At 42.8% G+C, this 20,072-nt stretch overlaps 1 protein-coding gene across 1 annotated transcript in view; it reads right to left on the bottom strand.

Moving 5' to 3' along the window:
* Positions 1-20,072, bottom strand: part of abcc1 (ATP-binding cassette, sub-family C (CFTR/MRP), member 1) — a 105,951-nt gene that overhangs the window by 85,245 nt on the left and 634 nt on the right. The gene's annotated exons all lie outside the window — the stretch shown is intronic.

Here is a 20,072-nt window from a genome sequence, read left to right as displayed (position 1 = left end):
GATGAAAGGCTTAACAGACAATCAATTCTTCAATGTATAATTTCAGTTACATCACACTGCAAATTTTTGCTATAAATTCTGTGTTACGATCGAGCCCTCCACAATCACCTGATGAAGGAGCGTCGCTCCGAAAGCTAGTGTGCTTCCAATTAAACCTGTTGGACTAAAGCCTGGTGTTGTGTGATTTTTAACAAAAAAAAAGGGCGTGTTTGCTCAGAAACAAACCCTGAGACAGAGAGGGGGAGCAAGGTAGGCAGAGTGAGGTACTCTCTCAAAGTCATGTGGGGTCAGAACAACTTTCTCAGATATAGTGCGAACCTAAGCAGTGACTGCCTTCTGGAACAAAACATCCAAGGAATTTTCATCCTCGCCTGGGCACATTGGTATCTGCAGCTTGGCATCCAGCTCAAACCTCTGAGCTGATATTTCTCAAGCGACAGACAGTTACTACTGGCATGTCTCCCACATACTGCAGCTATAACACATCAGTTATCCTCCCATCTTCATTGTATTAGGTTTATTTTTTGTGCAAATAATTTATAATTCCACATTTCACCCAATTCACAACTTCACACTGCACTCAAGCACCACTGTGTGTAGAAAAACTACGCTAAGAAAACCCTGTACTTACACTCCAAAAAGCTGGAATGAAAAATGCTGGCATAGCAATGACGCTCACATCCCAAGAAATGATCTTGTAAAAATATTTGACATGCACAGACACAAGTCAGTGCTGAATAATCTCCAATTACAAGTTCTGAGAAAATCACACTTACCTATTCAGTTTGTTCAAAGTGTACCAACCTTTACCACAAAAGGTACAACATCCCTTTTACCAGAGGTCAGGCGACATGGCTGCAAATTTGCAAAGCTAAGGCTTAAAAAGGTTCCCAAGTAGGTACTATTGCTACTAAACAGAAATAGCTTACCTGAGCAGAATACTGGTAAGTTTGTCCAGCCATTAAGGCCTCACTTCAAATGGTTATCAGCAATCAAATTAGATGAATCCCAGCAGAAGGAGAACATGCCCCCAACGAAGAGGCGCCGCTGGGAGCAACGATAACCAACAGGTCCTGGACCTCCCACATAGACGCAATGGTCAAGGAGGCACAACAACACTTCTTCCTCAGGCAACTCAGGAAATTCAGCTTGTCCACAAGGACCCTCACGAAGCTTTACAGATGCACCATAGACAGCATATAATCTGAATGCATAACAGCCTGGTATGGCAACTGCTTTATCCAGTAAATTATATTGGCACAATTATGTGGTAAAAAGCAGCAACAATCCAATAATTGTTGGCACCCAACCTTAAAACATGATTGTGATCTTTTATTCAGCTTCCAGGTTACATCTCTATTGCTTAATTGTACCCTGATTGAATGCAAGCAATTCAATTTCCTTGCTCGAAATCAGTTTCCCACAATTTTCCCAAAATGCACAGGTAATTAAGTTGAGATTCTGCTTTCTCAGAATCTAAGCAAGTGCAAGCAATGGAGAGGGAGCAGTTAGCATACCACTCAAGGGAAAAGCTGAAAACCTGGAAGACCACTTGATTAGAAACAGAGGACCCTGGCATTGCGCATAGAAGCTGTGTTGGTTCTGAATTCACCAGAGCTGCTGGATATCTATTCTGAAAGAGAGAGTAAGACAGTCTCTCAGCCTAGATATGCATTCAAAAATTTTTAAAAATTGCATAACTTGGTCTTAAACTCTTGGGAAGTCTTCAAAAATTGTAAGTGAGAAATATAATATTGAAAGAGATCTAAGTTTTGAAGTGAAATAACAATTTTGCATCCAAATAGGATTTTATTCTTCATTCAACCCACCTTGTAACTGATAAGGTGTGCCAAAATGAGTAAAGCATTCCTCTCTCAATGTGGCCGGTAGCAAACTCGAATTTGTTAAACTCCCCTTGCACCAAAATGAACTGTCATACTGTAAATTCCAGAACTTTAATAACTTGGTTATAGATTGAAAGAATCAGCAATAACTCTGTCTGGAATAAACTATTAAGGGAAAGGGACAAACTGTTATTCAGGAATTGAAAGCAATTGGCCATGCTCTGGGAAAAAAAAAGTTGAAGCTATATAAACAAAACTGTTTTAGCGTGCTCCCTTGTGTCACAAAAGCAAGTGATTGCCCTGCAGAAAATTTTAAAGGAGTTTAATCACAGGTAAGTGGTGTGTTCAAACAGAAAAGCCAATGTGAAATGTAGCAAGGGACAGGAAAGCTACTTCTGATAAACATAGAAAAGCAGAAACATAGAAAAGAGCTGCAGTAGGCCATTTAGCCCTTTGAGCCTGCATCACCAATCAATATGACCATGGCTGATCATGCAATCTCAGTATCTCATTCCTGTTTTCTCTCCCACCATTTGATCCCTTTAGCCACATCCAGCTCCCTCTTAAATATATCTAATGAACTGGCTGCAACAGTTTCCTGTGGGACAGAATTCCACAGGTTCACAACTCTGAGTGAAGAAATTCTCCCCCATCTCAGGCCTGAATGGCTTACCCACTATTCTTAGACTGTGATCCCTAGTTCTGGATTTCCCCAACAATGGGAATGTTCTTCCTGCATCTAGCCTGTCCAGTCCCATCAAGATTTTATACACATCTGTGAGATTCAACCACCCTCCCCCACCATTCTAAATTCCAGCAAGCTTTTTTCCCCTCATTTGTCAGTCCTACCATCATGGGAATTAGTCTGATTGAGGGAGTCCAGCAAAGGTTCATCAATGGCAAGAACATCCTTCCTCAGACTAGGAAACCAAAAATGCACACAAAGGAAGCAAGCTTAAGAGCTCCAAAGGAGGAGTCAATATTTTAAATGAATCTAAACAATCAATAATTTCACACCACAAACTTGAAAGAGAGAAAATCGCATAAGAATTCAACTCTGGTCAAGTTCTCACCAAAACTTGAAAAAGTGACACTGTAGAAGGATCAAAGTGTGGACATCCAGAGGCAGACTGTTGGTTGGAATCATAACAAAATTTTACAATTAATAGTACTCTGGATGTAGGTTTGCTCGCTGAGCTGGGAGGTTCATTTCCAGACGTTTTGTCACCCTACCAGGTGACATCTTCAGTGGGCCTCAGGCGAAGCAGTGTACACGATTCCTGCTTTCTATTTATGTTTGGGTTTCTTTAGGTTGGTGATGTCATTTCCTTTTTTTTTTCTCAGGGGGTGGTAGATGGGGTCTAACTCAATGTGTTTGTTGATAGAGTTCCGGTTGGAATGCCATGCTTCTAGGAATTCTCGTGCATGTCTCTGCTTGGTTTGTCCCAAGATGAATGTGTTGTCCCAGTCGAAGTGGTGTCCTTCCTTATCTGTATGTAAGGATATGAGTGAGAGAGGGTCATGTCATTTTGTGGCTACTTGTGTTCATTGGACAAACAGACAGAAAACTAGCCACCAGGATACATCAACACCAACTAGCCACAAAACGACATGACCCTCTCTCACTAGTGTCCTTACATACAGAGAAGGAAGGACACCACTTCGATTGAGACAACATATCCATCTTAGGACAAGCCAAGCACAAGAATTCCTAGAAGCATGGCGTTCCAACCGGAACTCTATCAACAAACACAGAATTAAACCCCATCTACCACACCCTGAGAAAAAAAAAAGGAAATGACATCACCAACCCAAAGAAACCCAAACATATAAATAGAAAGCAGCAATGTACACTGCTTCGCCTGAGGCCCACTGAAGAGGTTACCTAGTAGGGTAACAAAACGCCTGGAAATGAACCTCCCAGCTCAGCAAGCAAACCTGCATCCAGAACCTCAACCTCAGCTACAAATCTTCTCAAAACTTGCTAATTAATAATACTATTAATAGCTAAATTCAGTTGAGGGGTTTAACTTGCTTACTTGAGGGGACTTATTTCAACTGCTATATGCAATAAAGTTTAAATAATTGTTTCTGTATTTGATTGTCTCTGAGATGTCTCAAGTAGCCAAATTCAAGGTAGCTCAGGGTAATTTACCTATGACAGAACAAATACAGAAGTACATTCAGTTAAAAATCACAACACCAGGTTATAGTGCAACAGGTTTAATTGGAAGCACACTCCTTCATCAGGTGGCACAGTGGTTAGTACTGCTGCTTCACAGCGCCAGAGACCCAGGTTCAATTACCGTCTCAGGCAACTGTCTGTGGAGTTTGCACATTCTCCAGTGTCTGCGTGGGTTTCCTCCAGGTGCTCCGGTTTCCTCCCACAGTTCAAAAATGTGCAGGTTAGGTGAATTGGCCATGCTAAATTGCCCGTAGTGTTAGGTGAATGGGCTAAATGTAGGGGAATGGGTATTGATGGGTTGCTCTTCGGAGGGTCGGTGTGGACTTGTTGGGCCGAAAGGCCTGTTTCCACACTAAGTAATCTAATTAAACCTGTTGGACTATATCTTGGTGTTGTGTGATTTTTAATATTGCTCACCTCAGTCCAACACCGGCATCTCCAAATCATGAAGTATATTCAAACCAGTATTAAAGGATGCAATGAATAGTTGTCAGTGGAGCACTGCAAGGGGTCAGTTAGCTGGTTTGCAATGCAAAGTGACATCAATGGAGATTCAATTCCCACACCAACTGTTGTCACAAATGAAGGTCTGCATTCTCAACCTCATCCCTTCACCAGAGGTGTGGTGGTTCTCAGATTAAACTCACCATAATCATCGCTTTCTAATAAAAGCACTCTGGGGCTATGGTGACTTTACTTAATGGATCCAAAGAACCAAAGTTAGAATACTGCAGAGGCTGAAAATCTGAGACAAATTTAGAAAATGCTGAAAACACAAGAGGTCTGACTCCACTGCAGCAAACAGTTATTGCACATGAATGGCCTGTCACCAGAGATGGAAAAAGTTTGAGATGTAACAGGTTTTACAGAAGCATACAAAAAGGACCAAAGGACAAAAACTGCAATCATGCAAGGCAAATTCTTGTTCTCCCCACCCCACCTTTATTTATTGAGAAATGCAGGAGTCACTGGGTAGTGACCATTTTTTATCCATCCTTAATGGTTAAGATAACATTTACAAGTCAACCACATTGCTGTTGGACTGGAGTCACGTAGGTCAGATCAGGGAAGAACAGCAAATTTCCTTCAGTAAAGATCATTATTGAATCAGATGTTTTATTTTTAGAAGCATGTTTAATCGACTGTGGTTACATGGCTATCATTAGCTTAGCCTGTTTTTATTCCAGATTTTTAACGAATTCAAATCATCTGTCATGGTGGAATTCAAATTTATGTTCCCACCTCCCAAGAATATTGGCCTGGGGTTCTAGATTACTAATCCAGTGACATCAGCAATGCTCCACCCCCACAACAGGAATGGTGATGTGATGCAAGAGTGAATGATAATGGATAAGTACTGAAACAAAGAGGAGTCTGTAGGTGATGCAAATGCTACAACTGCTTTGAGAACCAATTCAACTTTCAAGCAACACTGGTAAGATCCCACCGGGAATGGTGCCTTGAAAGAGAAAGTTGCCTGTTTTCCAATATTATCAGGTGGGCAACCATAATGACTGGCATCTTCCTATGTCTACACATACCCAAAACATGCCACTTTCCACTCTGGTGACTTGAACACATTCCATTTTCCTCAACCAAGGATTTTCTCACCAGACCCGCAACCCAAACAACCAAATTAACTTACACGAGTTCGACTATTCCATTTCCCACTCATCGGCTCTCAAAGCTATGATTTGGGGGGGGGGGGGGGGGGGGCTAGTACTCATCCTCCACCCAACTGCTCTGTCAATTTCCACTTTAGTGATCTACCAATCATATCTTCCCCTCCCATTTGAGCATCCTGAAGATACCATTTTCTCAACACCTTATTCACTACTTAATGAATCACAGAGCTATTACAGTGCAAATGGAGGCCATTCAGCATCGTGTCAACAATCATCCAAAACCCTCCTGAATGCCTCAATTGAACCTGCCTCTGGACATTCCATTCCCTAACAACTCAACTCATTTTCTTTTGTGAAATATTTGAAAACCATGTCATGCATTTCTCCATCCATTTACAAGTGATAGTTTCCCCCCATTCATTCTGTTCACAATCACTTTAAACACAAAATCTCCTTAGCTTTCTAAAGAAAACAGACCAGCTTCTCCACCCTCTCCGCACAATCGAATTATTTTATCTGTGGAATCATTCTCACAAACTTCTTTCTCATTCTCTCCAATGCATTCTTCCCATGGTCTGGCACCAAGAACTGTACACAATACTCCAGCTGAAATCTAATCAATGTCTGAGACAAGTTCATCATAACTTCCCTATTCATGAAACTTAGAATACTGCATGCTTTATTAATAGTTCACTCAGCCTGTTGTCAACTTTAATGACTTATGTACATATACAGCCAGCCTCTTCAGTCCTGCACATCAGTTAGAATAGTATATTTTATACTGTCTCTCCATGCTCATTGTACAAGAGTAGCACTTCACACTTCTCCACTTCGTACTTCATCTGCCATTTTTCATTCCGCAACTTTAACCACAAACTCAAGGTTACCTGTCATTTTGACCACCCCAACACCACACTGAACTCCATCTCCAATACTCAGTTTGGCTTGAAATTTATATAAAATACAGCTCATTTATTTCTTAGCATACATCCCTCAAATTCATGCATTTACTAACCTTGTGGGATGCCTTCCTCTCTGCAACATTAATGCCTTGTTTGTGGAGCTTTTATATCTTATGAACTTCTAAGCCACTCAACTTTTCTTCTACCCTGTTTTAGCGACGACAAAACTGCATCATTGATGTTACAGATCTTTTTCTCTCAGGATAACTTGCTTCTCTGACAAAAATCTGCACACTACCGACCTTCCATATAATTTTCTTTCTAAAAGGAAATTTGATTCCCTCTCTGCTTCTGTGTCATAGGACTCATTGTTAGACAACAGCCCAATTTCTTTCCTTTTCTGGCCTTGTTTTCTAAAGCGCTGAATCCACATCCAAAATAATACAAGTAGAACGTAAAAAGTCAACAAACAGTTTCCATGGCTTTGAAATTGCTTGGGCTCAAAACTGAATTTCTTTTGCTCTCCAGCTAAAGAGGATATGCTGTTCCAGACAGTAGTCTGGGCACATGCTGTATCTATGGAGCAGGAAAATCGATGTTTCAGGCATAAGCCCTTCATCAGGAATTTCTGTTGAAGGCCTTATGCCTGAAATGTCGATTCTCCTGCTCCTCAGATGCTGCCGGACCTGTTGTGCTTTTCCAATAGCACACTCTCGACTCCAATCTCCAGCATCTGCAGTCCTCACTTTCTCCACACGCTGTATCTGGCAGAGCTGCTAGGAACCTGTATACTGCTGCAAATTCAATGTAGCCAGACGAGATGGCTAGGCTGGTACACAACAGAACTGAAGAATGGCCAGAAGAATGAACTGACATGTCTCTGTAAGAGTTTAATTTGGACTATTAAATGCTTTGGGTAATAGATCAAGCCATGCTTGGACACTAGTGATTGGAACCGGGTGGATCTTATTGACTATGAGCTCCTTGATTATGGTTGTTAACCTGTGCCAGTGAGCCTTGGCTGACAGATATAAACAAGAAATTCCCTTTGTCGAGAAAGGCACTGCTCGTCACTGGCAACTCGGGTGTTTCCTTTCTTCCTGGTGGTGGAATATAAATAAAGATTTGCGCACTTGTTGTTCTTTACTGTACCCTACGCCTGCACACACAATACATGGGTGCAGGGGAAAAATTAACATTACCGCTGTTAGACAGTAGTTTGGGGGAAAATACATTTTAAAACCAGGAACGTCAGAAGTCCTCAAGAAAAAAAAAAAGAAATTCCTCTTATTAGGCCTAGTTTGTTACCGGTTCCCTGGCTACATGCACGCTTTTCCTGGTGGTGGAAGTATGAATAAAATTATTTGAAACATGATGTTTTCACTGAGTCCTTGCACTCTCACACAGCAGTGCAAATATGGGAGAAAATAAGCACTACTGCTGTACAGCATTAGTATTGGGGGGGGAAACAAAAAGAGGAGAGAAAAAAATTCAGAAAATAAAATATAAAGAGGAATCTGCCCTTAACAGCTTTGCTGGTTACTAGTTCCCTGGCCGCATGAGTGTCTTCCTGGCGTGCATACCGTCTTTTACGAATGGTGTCTTCAGAGTCCCGGAATGTGTACACACACAGACACACGAAAAACGAGCACTACTGCAGTAATGCCGGGAAAGAAGGGAAAAAAAAAGAGAAAGAGTAAACAGGAGATTCAGAGTCCCCTGTCTTCGGGAGCTGACTTCAAGCTGGCACATATATAAATAAAAGTTGAGCTGGTGATGGTATACTGGCCTCTGTGCAGTTATTTCACTCTGGTTGTAACCCCCAACCCCAAATGTCCTTTGTTATTCTCTTCACCTCGCAGCCACTCTCCACTGCCAAGAACAATTAAAGACAAGAACAACCTCCCACAAACTCTAACCCCCCTGCCCTTTAAAAGGACACATTCCAGGAAATCTATTGAACATCTTCCAAAATGAACATATCCAGCTCTACACAGCCATTGTGTATCCCTGTCAAAATTCTCTCATACAAGATAACAACAAGAAACCTTTCCTAGCATCACAGGTCTTTATATTTTGTCATGTACAATAACATCACAAATATCTCAAAATTAAAGTATTGTACAATAATTAATTTCATAATTATGTCCCATCAAGAACAATTTCTTCTAGTTATGACATAGCTCAAACGGAATCTTCATAACCATAGTAGAAGTCGAGACTTAGATAAAGGACCAATACTCCACACAATAGGAAGAGTCAGCCCATCAGACTGGTGAAACAAGAAAAGCTAGTTGTGTTACACGTGTTTATTACAAAACATACAGTCCTATTCAGGATTAGCAAGAATTTTATTTTGTCCAATTTTCTCAAATCTTTCTCCAAACAGGAAAATTAAACTATTTGAATGTGTAAAATTAAACAGACAACAACATAGAAAGGCAATTCACACTTGTGTCTATCTAACACCAATATACTAAACAAAGAACAAAAATATTTGGCCAAAAGAATCACAGAAGAACCATATCAGACCAGTCAGGGATGTACTTTCTCCAGTTCTGGTCTACCAGCATTGCTAATTTGCTTATCTTCACAACAAACCTTATCTAAACAGTTGTTATTTGCATGGGTAAACATTTCATCAGAACAACCATCAATTTATCTCCTAGATACACATCATCGGTCTCTAATCACAGGATGATAAAAAAACATGACATATAACAATCTATCCCCAATTTCTTTGGAGGAAAAACATATTTGTGTTCCCATGTACCACCAAATCATTTGCCAAGACATGTGCTTCGTGTCTCTAGCTTCACTGAAAAATTTGCCTGCATCAAACTCATATCAAAACCGGAATCAAAATATGTGTGGTACTGGACAAGCACAACTGGTCAGGCAGCATCCGAGGAGCAGGAGAGTTGACGTTTCGAACATACTTTTTGGCTCTAATCTCCAGCATCTGCAAGTCCACACTTTTTCATATCAAAACCTAACATTGTTTAACTGCTACTATAAGCAAAAATGAGCGGAGCTCATCTTGTGATCTTTATATAATTAGAAATTAAAATATTTCTGAAATTTTTTCTCAAGTATTTCACTGCCATTTACACTGTTCTGCATTAGCTCCATAGACAACTTATCAAAAAATTAAATAAATCTGAATAAAACTATGAAGATGGCCATGCATCTCATTAGTTATTTTAAATTCTCAGAAAAACAAACTTATTCAAGGATAAGATGGACAAGATCAAACCCCTCAGGTGTTCTAATACATGGAGATTAGGTGTTTAATGGTAGTCAGTTAATTGTGACTAAATAAGTTAAGGCACATTCAAAAACTAAGATTGCCTCAAGCAACAAGAGATTAAAATAACTTCCCAAAATCAAAACATTTGGAAGGCACCACCAGTTAATGTAAATAAGACTGAGCGGCCTTTAACGATATAAAAATCACTCAAAGGAACATAGTCAGCTAAAACTGATCAGCTGAAAAGGAAGAGATATTTAAAAAGTTTGAATAAAGGTTTTAAAGGTGTAAAATGGAAGGCAGAGAGGCTCAAGGGTGAGATTTCAATGCTCAGAATCTAGACAGGTGGAGACACAGTTACCAATGTTGAGGGAAAGGATGTGAGAGATGTACAAGAGGTCAGGATTGGAGACAGACTAACAGTTTTTTGATTAGATTAGATTAGATTAGATTCCCTACAGTGTGTAAATTGTAAGGTTTGAGAAGATTAGAACAGTAAGGAAGAACAATGCACCAAAATACCCTTCAGAGGTCGTCAGGAAGTACTTAATGGTAGGTGTGTGCTGATGCATATAAAAAAAATCTGGAAATCAAAGTCTGATGATAACTACTAATTCTCAAAATCCATTTAGTTCACCAACACACTTTAAGGAAGGGAAACTGCTATCCTTATCTGGTCTGGCTCTGTCACAACTTCATAGAGTCAGAGACGTACAGCATGGAAACAGACCCTTCGGCCCAACCCGTCCACGCCGACCAGATATCCCACCTGCCAGTACCCGGCCCATATCCCTCCAAACCCTTCCTATTCATATACCCATCCAAATGCCTCAGACCCACAACAATGTGGTTGACTTTTAATTGTACTCTGAAACAGCCTAGCAGGCTATTCAGTGGTATTATGATCACTAAATCCCCCATAATCAATATCCTAGGGTTTACCATTGACCAGAAACCAAACTGGTCTCACCATAAAATTGCATGGCTACAACAGCAAGGTCAAGGCTAGGAATCCTGCAGCATGTGACTCACCTGTTGACTCTGCAAAGCTTATCCACTATTTACAATAGAATACTCCCCATTAGCCTGGATGTGTGCAGCTTCCACAACACACGAAGCTTGACACCATTCAGGTCACAGCAGCCCAATTAATCAGCACCACATACACAAACATTCACTCCTTCCAACTTAGTATCAGCAGTGTTGAGTCCACAAAATGAACTCCATAAATTCACCACGGCTCCTTAAACAATATCTTCCAAACCTATGACCAGATTAGATTAGATTAGATTAGATTACTTACAGTGTGGAAACAAGCCCTTCGGCCCAACAAGTCCACACCGACATGCCGAAGCGCAACCCACCCATACCCCTGCATTTACCCCTTACCTAACACTACAGGCAATTTAGCATGGCCAGTTTACTTGACCTGCACATCTTTTGGACTGTGGGAGGAAACCGGAGCACCTGGAGGAAATCCACACAGACACGGGGAGAACGTGCAAACTCCACACAGTCAGTCGCCTGAGGCGGGAATTGAACCCAGGTCTCTGGCGCTGTGAGGCAGCAGTGCTAACCAATGTGCCACCGTGCCGACCAGTACTATCTAAAAAGACAACAGCAAAAGATACATGAGACATGGCCACCTGCAAAGATCCTTTCCTGACTTTGGAATGTCTCACCATTCCTTCACTATCCCAGAGTCAAAATCCTGGAACTCACCATCCAATGGCATTTTAAACATACCCATAACAATTGGACTGCAGCAGTTCAAGACAACAGGACACCCTGCCTTCAAGGGCAGTTAGGGATGGGAAATAAATGCTGGCCCAGCCAGTAATGTCTATATCCCATGAATGAATAAAGAAAGTAAACAGGTCTGATTGTAGAAAAAGATGTAAAGACCATGATTTTTTGTGGACTGAAGTGAGAGAACACTGTTTTGGAGCCAGTGGTTTAAAAGATGGTTGTTTGTCATAACAAGGACAGAACCCCCGTCTTCACTTTCCACCCTACCAACCTTCATCCGCCGACATTTCCGTCACCTCCAAACAGACCCCACCACCAGAGACATATTTCCCTCCCCACCCCTTTCCACAAAGACTGTTCCCTCCGTGACTACCCTCCGGTCAGGTCCACGCTCCCCAACAAACTACCTTCCCCAGCCACTGCAGGAATTGCAAAACCTGTGCCCACACCTCCTCCCAAGGCCCCAAAGGAGCCTTCCATGGCCCCAAAGGAGCCTTCCACATCCAAAGTTTCACCTGCACATCCACCAATGTCATTCATTGTATCAGTTGCTCCCGATGCGATCTCCTCTACATTGGGGAGACTAGATTAGATTACTCACAGTGTGGAAACAGGCCCTTTGGCCCAACAAGTCCACACCGCCCTGCCGAAGCGCAACCCACCCATACCCCGACATGTACCCCTTACCTAACACTACGGGCAATTTAGCATGGCCAATTCACCCGACCTGCACATCTTTGTACTGTGGGAGGAAACCGGAGCACCCGGAGGAAACCCACGCAGACACGGGGAGAACGTGCAAACTCCACACAGACAGTCGCCTGAGGCGGGAATTGAACCCGGGTCTACGGCGTTGTGAGGCAGCAGTGCTAACCACTGTGCCACCATGCCGCCCACTAGACACCACCCCGCAGAGCGCTTCAGGGAACGTCGCCGGTACACCCGCACCAATCAACCCAACCACCCCGTGACCCAACATTTCAAACTCCCCCTCCCACTCTGCCGAGGACATGCAGGTCCTGGGCCTCCTCCACTGCCGCTCCCTCACCACCCAACGCCTGGAGGAAGAACACCTCATCTTCCGCCTCTGAACACTTCAGCCCCAGGGCATCAATGTGGACGTCACCAGTTTCCTAATTTCCCATCCCCCCCACCTTACCCCAGTTCCAACCTTCCAGCTCAGCACTGTCCTCATGACCTGTCCTACCTGCCAATCTCCCTTCCCTTTCTGATGAAGGGAGTTTGCCCGAATTTCCTGCTCCTCGGAGGCTACCTGACCTGCTGTGCTTTTCCAGCACCACTAATCTGCATCTGCAGTCCTCACTTTTGCCTAGTTTGTCTTGAAAACCAAGTAAGCTGATTGATTACAAGCATCATTTATACAACTTCTTGAACAGGCAGCAATTCAATTTTAGTTTATGGACAAACTGGGTGCAGAGGGTTGTGTACAAAATGCATCAAGTACTTTGCACATTTTGTTACATTGAAAGGGTACTATACAAATACAAGTTTTTGATGAACCATTTGTTCAGCAGTCTCTGCTACATCTTGCTCTTCAACAAGCCAACACACCCCAGGGATTTCTCCCTGGTGCTGAACCCACAAGCTGCTTTCCTGCATTCTCAAGTTCTGTCCGAAACCCATTCTGTCCTCTCTTAACCCTATACCCAATAAACTTGGTTGGCAACAAGCAACTAATTGGCAATGACAAAGGTCATCCACCTGCCAACAACTAGGTGATTGGTTGTAGCTGAACAGTTCGGGCTTGCCAACAAAATAGAGAGATGTAGATGTTCAGATTAAGTGCAGCCCAAAAGTGCGCTCTCTCAATTCTCTTTAGTGAAAACCATTTTAAATGTGAAGAAACCCATTTATCTTTCCCTCAGCAATTGATTTCTGCTCTGGCTATTAATTGATAAGTTATAGACCTTTAATAAAGGCAATCAACCATCACGTGCCATGTGCAAACCAGTGTAAGGTCAGTCAAGAAGTGACCATCTGATCAGCACATTAAACAACTCAACAAATCTTGTGAACAAAAACCACAAAATTGCTTTCACTCTTTTCCTTTGTCCCAAGTGTTTTACTTGCTGTGTGCGCATGCATGTATGTAGAAAGCTTATAAGGGATGAGAATTTTAATTTAAAAGAGTTATATGCTCAGGAGTTCATTCTTGTTTATTAGTAGCTACAGTCTACTTGTAGTGACTAGTAACTTTTGTTAAATACATAGAAACTGTCCCATGCTTTGTCAAGTTGGGTCGAAAGTCAAGCAAATTGGGAAATGTTGCATACTTTTAAAAGAAATCCTCAACTTTTGTGAGGGTTTGGGTTTCCAGTGCCCTATGAAAAAAAGGAAGGTGGGGGCGAAAGAGAGAGAGAGAGAACACTCAAAAAAAGTCAGGAAGTGTGCAAATCGGGCAGTAGTTTGTAAACATATACTGGAGTCAAAAGATTGGATTTTTTAGGATCAGATTTGAAAGATGTACAGAATCCAAGGAGTAAGAACCACACACAATACTACCTCAAATGGAAGCCAGGAAGGGATATTCAGTGTTCACAGTTTATTGGTTTTAGGATCGAGAGAGAGGAGGGGTCTCAGACAGGATCACGTCAGACAGAACTCAAAGAATGCAAGAAAGCAACCATGAAACTGGTGGGTTCAGCACCAGGGAGAAATCCCTGGGGTGCTTTAGCTTGTTGGGAAAGAGAAACAGAGAAAGCTGAACAGATGGTTCAAAATAAAAAATTATATTTACATAGTACCTTTTAATGTAGCAAAATGTCCCAAAGTATTTAACATACGCATTTTCAAACAAAGCCCTGGCGTCAATTCACATGAAGAGTTAGGAGAGTAGACTAAAAGCTTGGTTTTAAAGGAGGTGCAGGTAAATTATTGAAATTATTAATTCAGCTAGCATCTATTGCTTCTCAAAAAATATTGGAGGGGGATCAACACTTCTATTACCCGAACAGGAAATACTTACATATAACTAATGGAAGCAATCAACTGAGGGGTAAGAAGAGAATACAACCAGAAAAGTATCTGTACGAGCTTGGGTATGTTCCTTCATTTTACTTTGCAATCATACAGAAAGCATCATGGAAAACAATGCACTAGGTAAAGTTATAGAGTCTCTGAAGCTAAACACAAACCTACAAACTCTGAAATGTCTAGTTAGACAGAAATATGTGGTTCAAGTTTCAGGTTGACATTCTAATTTTTTTTTTATTACATTTTACATCAACGCACTAACTTTTACTGATTTAGGTGGATGGACAGCCAAATCTTTTTGCTCCTCCACAAATCACAAGTCTTCTTGCTATTAAGAAAATCATCCACTCTTTCCATTCAGGATCCAAAGTGGAAGATCTCACACTTACCTACCCTGAACTTCATATGTTCTATTGTTACAGATGAGGGCCTGCTTTCATGCCGTACATCTCTATGATTTCAGGTGTCTATGTCTCTTCATAAGTTCTCACTCAATGTTTACAACTTACTGTGCTTCAACTCAGTGCTAAGCACAACATTACATAGAACATAGAAGAATACAGCGCAGTACAGGCCCTTGGGCCCTCGATGTTGCGCCGATCCAAGCCCACCTAAACTACACTAACCCACTATCCTCCATATACCTATCCAATGCCCTCTTAAATGCCCATAAAGAGGGAGAGTCCACCACTGTTACTGGCAGGGCATTCCATGAACTAACGACTCGCTGAGTGAAGAACCTACCCCTAACATCAGTCCTATATCTACCCCCCCTTAATTTAAAGCTATGCCCCCTTGTAATACCCGACTCAATACGCGGGAAAAGGTTCATACTGTCGACCCTATCTAACCCCCTAATCATCTTGTACACCTCAATCAAGTCACCCCTAAACCTTCTTTTCTCTAGTGAAAACAGCCCCAAGTGCCTCAGTCTTTCCTCATACGATTTTCCTTCCATACCAGGCAACATCCTGGTAAACCTCCTCTGCACCCGTTCCAATGCCTCCACATCCTTCCTATAGTATGGCGACCAAAACTGCACACAATATTCCAGATGCGGCCGTACCAGAGTCTTATACAACTGCATCATGACCTCAGGACTCCGGAACTCAATTCCTCTACCAATAAAAGCCAGTACGCCATATGCCTTCCTCACCGCACTATTTACCTGGGTGGCAACATTGAATGTACAATTCTCCATTCCTTCATCCAAGTCATATACTCATGATGAAAGGTCAACGCAACACAGTACTAGATTAGATTAGATTCCATATAGTGTGGAAACAGGCCCTTCGGCCCAACAAGTCCACACCGACCCTCCGAAGAGTAACCCACCCAGACCCATTTCCCTCTGACTAACGCACCTAACCTATGGGCAACTTAGCATGACAAATACACCTGAACTGCACATCTTTGTACTGTGGGAGGAAACCGGAGCACCCGGAGGATACCCACGCAAACACGGGGAGAACGTGCAAACTCCACACAGACAGTCGCCCAAGGCTGGAATCGAACCTGGGACCCTGGTGCTGAGAGGTAGCAGTGCTAACCTTCCATACTGTTGCCCTCCTCTCCAATTCTACCTTGGTCTACCATTCTTTCTCGAGTAGCACACTTTATTCCACCATTCCTTTAAAATCCTCCATTTCTATCATCCAGTCAAGTATCACACTGACTTTCTCACAAACATAACCTCTCCTTTGACTGAAGAGGGTCTAAAGATTTCCTCAGTCAGTATTCTGGGACAGATGCGGTCAGGTCCCTGGGAACGTGTCTATATTTATGCTCTTCAAAATATCCTACATCACCTTTTTTACATGTCAACTTGCCCTAGAATATCAATATACCCCTCTCTGGAGGGGTCCAAAATGTCCTCTTTTGTGAATACCAATGAAAAGAGTTCATTAAGGACCTCACCCATTTCCTCCAGCTCCAGATACAAATTCCCTCCTTGGTCCTGGAATCGATCTACCCTTTCCTCACCTGCCCTCTTGCTCCTTCTAAACATATAAAACACTTACAGATTTTCCTTAATTCCATTTATCAAGGACATTCATGCCCACTTGACTCTGTTTAGGTTTGTATTCTCTTTAGCCATAGGCTAGACAAACGAAGAATAGTCAATGTTGCTCCTTTGTTGAAGGAGGGCAACCAAGATAATATGGGAAATTACAGGCAAGTGAGCCTTATGTCAGTGGTAGGGAGATTATTGAAGAAGATTCTTAGGAACAGGGTTCACTCACCTATGGGAACATATTGGTTTATTAGTGATAGTTAGCATGGCATTATGCAGGGGAGGTCATGTCTCAAACTTGATTGAGTTTTTTGAGGAAGTAACAAAGCTAGGTTATGATGGCAGGGGGGTGGATTTGTTCCAGGCACATGCCAAGCTCCAAACATTTACTCAGTTTCACTTCTCTGGTGATTGAGATTGTCCTCTGCTGCCCTCTCCCTTCTACTTCCTGATTCACTGATTCTGGAATGCTCTTTGTCATGTTAGCAATCAACTGATATTTGCTTCTGTTGGAGATCTTCAGTGTGGATGTTGTCGACATGGAGTTTAGCAAGGCCTTTGACAGGGTACCCCATGGCAAGTTGATTCAGGTGAGATCAGATGGGACAAGACTGGTGAGCTGGTAAGATGGATATAGATTAGTCATAGAAGACAGTGGTGGAAGGGTGATTTTCTGACCAGAGATCTGTGAAAGGATCAGAGCTGGGTCCCTATTGATACAGAAGCTTTGGAGTAGTGTAGATTTTATTTATCATTTTGCCCATATACAACTGATACTGTAAACAAAATGAGACAGGGTTCCCCCAGGACCAAGGTGTTACATGGACAGCACAAACTACACAATCATACAGACAAGGTTTACCAGGATGTTGCCTGGATTGGAGGGTATTAGCTATGAAGAAAGGTGAGATAAACTTGGTTTGTTTTCACTTGAACTTTGGAGGCTGAGGGCGACAAAGAGAAGTGTACAAAACTAAGAGAGGTATGGATAGGGATAGTCAGAGTCTTTATGCTAAGGTTGAAATGTCAATTACTCAGGGACAGAGGGAAAAGGGGGGGGGAGGGGGGGTGGAATCCAAAAGGAGATGTGATAGGCAAGATTTTTTTTTTGAAAACAGAGGGTGATAAGTGCCTGGAATGCATTGCCAGAGGTAGTGTTGGAGGCAGATACAACAGCAACATTCAAGAGGATCCTCAAGAGATACATGAATAGGCAGACACAAAAGGTTTTTAGTTAAGGAAGGCATGTATCAGTGCAATCTTAGTGGGCTGAAGGACCTGTTCCTGTGTTGTACTGTTCTTTGCTCTTTCCTCACTACTTTCTTCCTTCAGCCTCTGCAACAAATGGCTTCCTATCTTCAGCAATTTCAACCTTCATTACAAACCATATCATTTTCTCTCCTCAGACTTCAGTGCCCTCCTGAGCTTCCTTGAATAATACCTCCCTGCAGATTAATTCACTTATATTCAAGGCCATCCCCTCCATTTTCCAATCTTGTGTGACCTTGCTACTCATATTACCCAAAACAGATTAAAATCCATCTCTGATCACTTTCTTACATTCCCACTCCAACACCACTGTCTCCTACATATTAGAAAAGAAAAGACCCTCACCCAGTTCAACTTTCGAGCCAATGGCCTTGCATTCACCAAACTACTAGTGCCACTATCTCAACATGCTCAAGTCCAAGCTATACAAACTCAAAAGGTTCCAGGCACTGAACCCATACAGACAGATCATATAAAACATTACAGGGTCCAGCTCACCTGTCAAAACTGCTTATTTTTCCAACTTATCCAAGAACACAAACACAATCAACCTACCTCACTTGCTTCTACTCCTTGCTACCAACCATCATCAATACCTTGACCCTGCTAGAAGTTGCTTTCAACTGTTAAAAACAAAATCTTTCACAGGATGGTGATTGGCTTAGGCTGAACCAGCATTTCCTGCCTATCCCCAATTGCCATGGAGTTGATGGCACCCAGTATCCTGTAAGAACTCCATCCTGTTCTCCCAATTCCTCCACCTCCACGCCATGTGCTTGAACGAGGAGACATTCCACTCTCAAGCATACCAGATGCCCACCTATTTCGCACATCATGCTTCCCACATCTCCCCCCCCCTCCCATCATCCAAACAGCCCTCCACCGCACCACCTCTACTCCCCATTCTGTGGCTCTAAAACATCCTTCCAAATGCAGTAAAAACAGAATCCCCCTTTTCCTCACCTACCACCCCATCAGTCTCTGCATCACCCTTAAACACTTCCGCAAACTCCAATTAAACCCCACCACCAAGAACATCTTCCCCTCCCATCCCTCTCCACCTTCCGCAGGAACCATTCCATTCGACAGCCCTTGGTTTGCGCCACTCTCCCCAACAACCGCCACTGAACCCCAAGTTACCTTTCCCTGCAACGGAAAAGATGCAAAACCTGCACCACCCACCCCACCTCCATCCAGGGCCCCAAACAGTCCTTCCGGGCGAGAGAGAGGTTCACTTGCCTCTCCTCTAACCTAGTTTACTGTATCAGGTGCTCCTGATGTGGTCTTCTATACATCAGGGAGACCAAATGTAAACTGAGGGAACGGTTCACCGAACATCTCAGCCAGACCCCAGGGACCAACAAGACCTCCTACTCACCGCCCATTTTAATTCCCATTCCCTTTCCAACATGACCATCCTTGGCCTCCTCCATTGTCACAACGAACCAAACTGCAAATTGGAGGAACAACATTTCACCTTCCACCTGGGTCGCCTACATTCTGGAGGACTCAAATGGAGTTCTCCAATTTCAAATTACCTCCCTTCCCGAGTCCCTTTCCAGCTCCTCCCCCTCGCTTCCAGCCACCTGCCAGATTAATTCCTCCCATTGACCAACCAGGTCATACCTTCTGCCTATTTTCATCAATCCCCACTTCACCACCCCTTTTACCTGCACCCACCCTCAGTTCTGAAGAAGGGTTACACCCAAAATGTCAACTTCTCCACTTCCTCATGCTTGCTGTGTTCTCCCAGCCTCCTGCTGGTCTACTCTAGAGTTGATGGCAAGCTGCCTTCTTGAACCACTGTAGTTCTTGGGTTACAGGGGCACCCACAATCCATTAGGGAGGGATTCTGACCCAGCGCTGTGAAAGAGCAGATGATACAGTGCCAAGTCAGGATAGTGAGAGCCTGGACCTAACAACAAATATACTCAGGTAATTTAGGATTAGGAACGTCAGCAAAGGATTAAAAACAAAGACTGCTGGAGGAACTCAGCGGGACTGACAACATTTATTGAGAGAGAAATAGAGCCGTTTGTTGCTGGACCTGCTGAGTTCCTCCAACAAAGGGTTTGTTTCAGATTTCCAGCATCGACAGTATTTTGCCCTTCTTTCCGGAAAGGATTAATGGCACTAAGCCGACTCTGGGAGAAAACCCTGGGACTTTCCTTGTTCAGCACAGTAGTGCTGTGTCACTTAACCAGGACATGCGTTTGACACGAGCCGCTCTCTAAATATAC

Source organism: Chiloscyllium plagiosum, chromosome 21, assembly GCF_004010195.1.
Source record: "Chiloscyllium plagiosum isolate BGI_BamShark_2017 chromosome 21, ASM401019v2, whole genome shotgun sequence".
Lineage (NCBI taxonomy): Eukaryota > Metazoa > Chordata > Chondrichthyes > Orectolobiformes > Hemiscylliidae > Chiloscyllium > Chiloscyllium plagiosum.
Note: the sequence above shows the minus strand (reverse complement) of the source record. Positions and strands in the feature narration are given on the sequence as shown.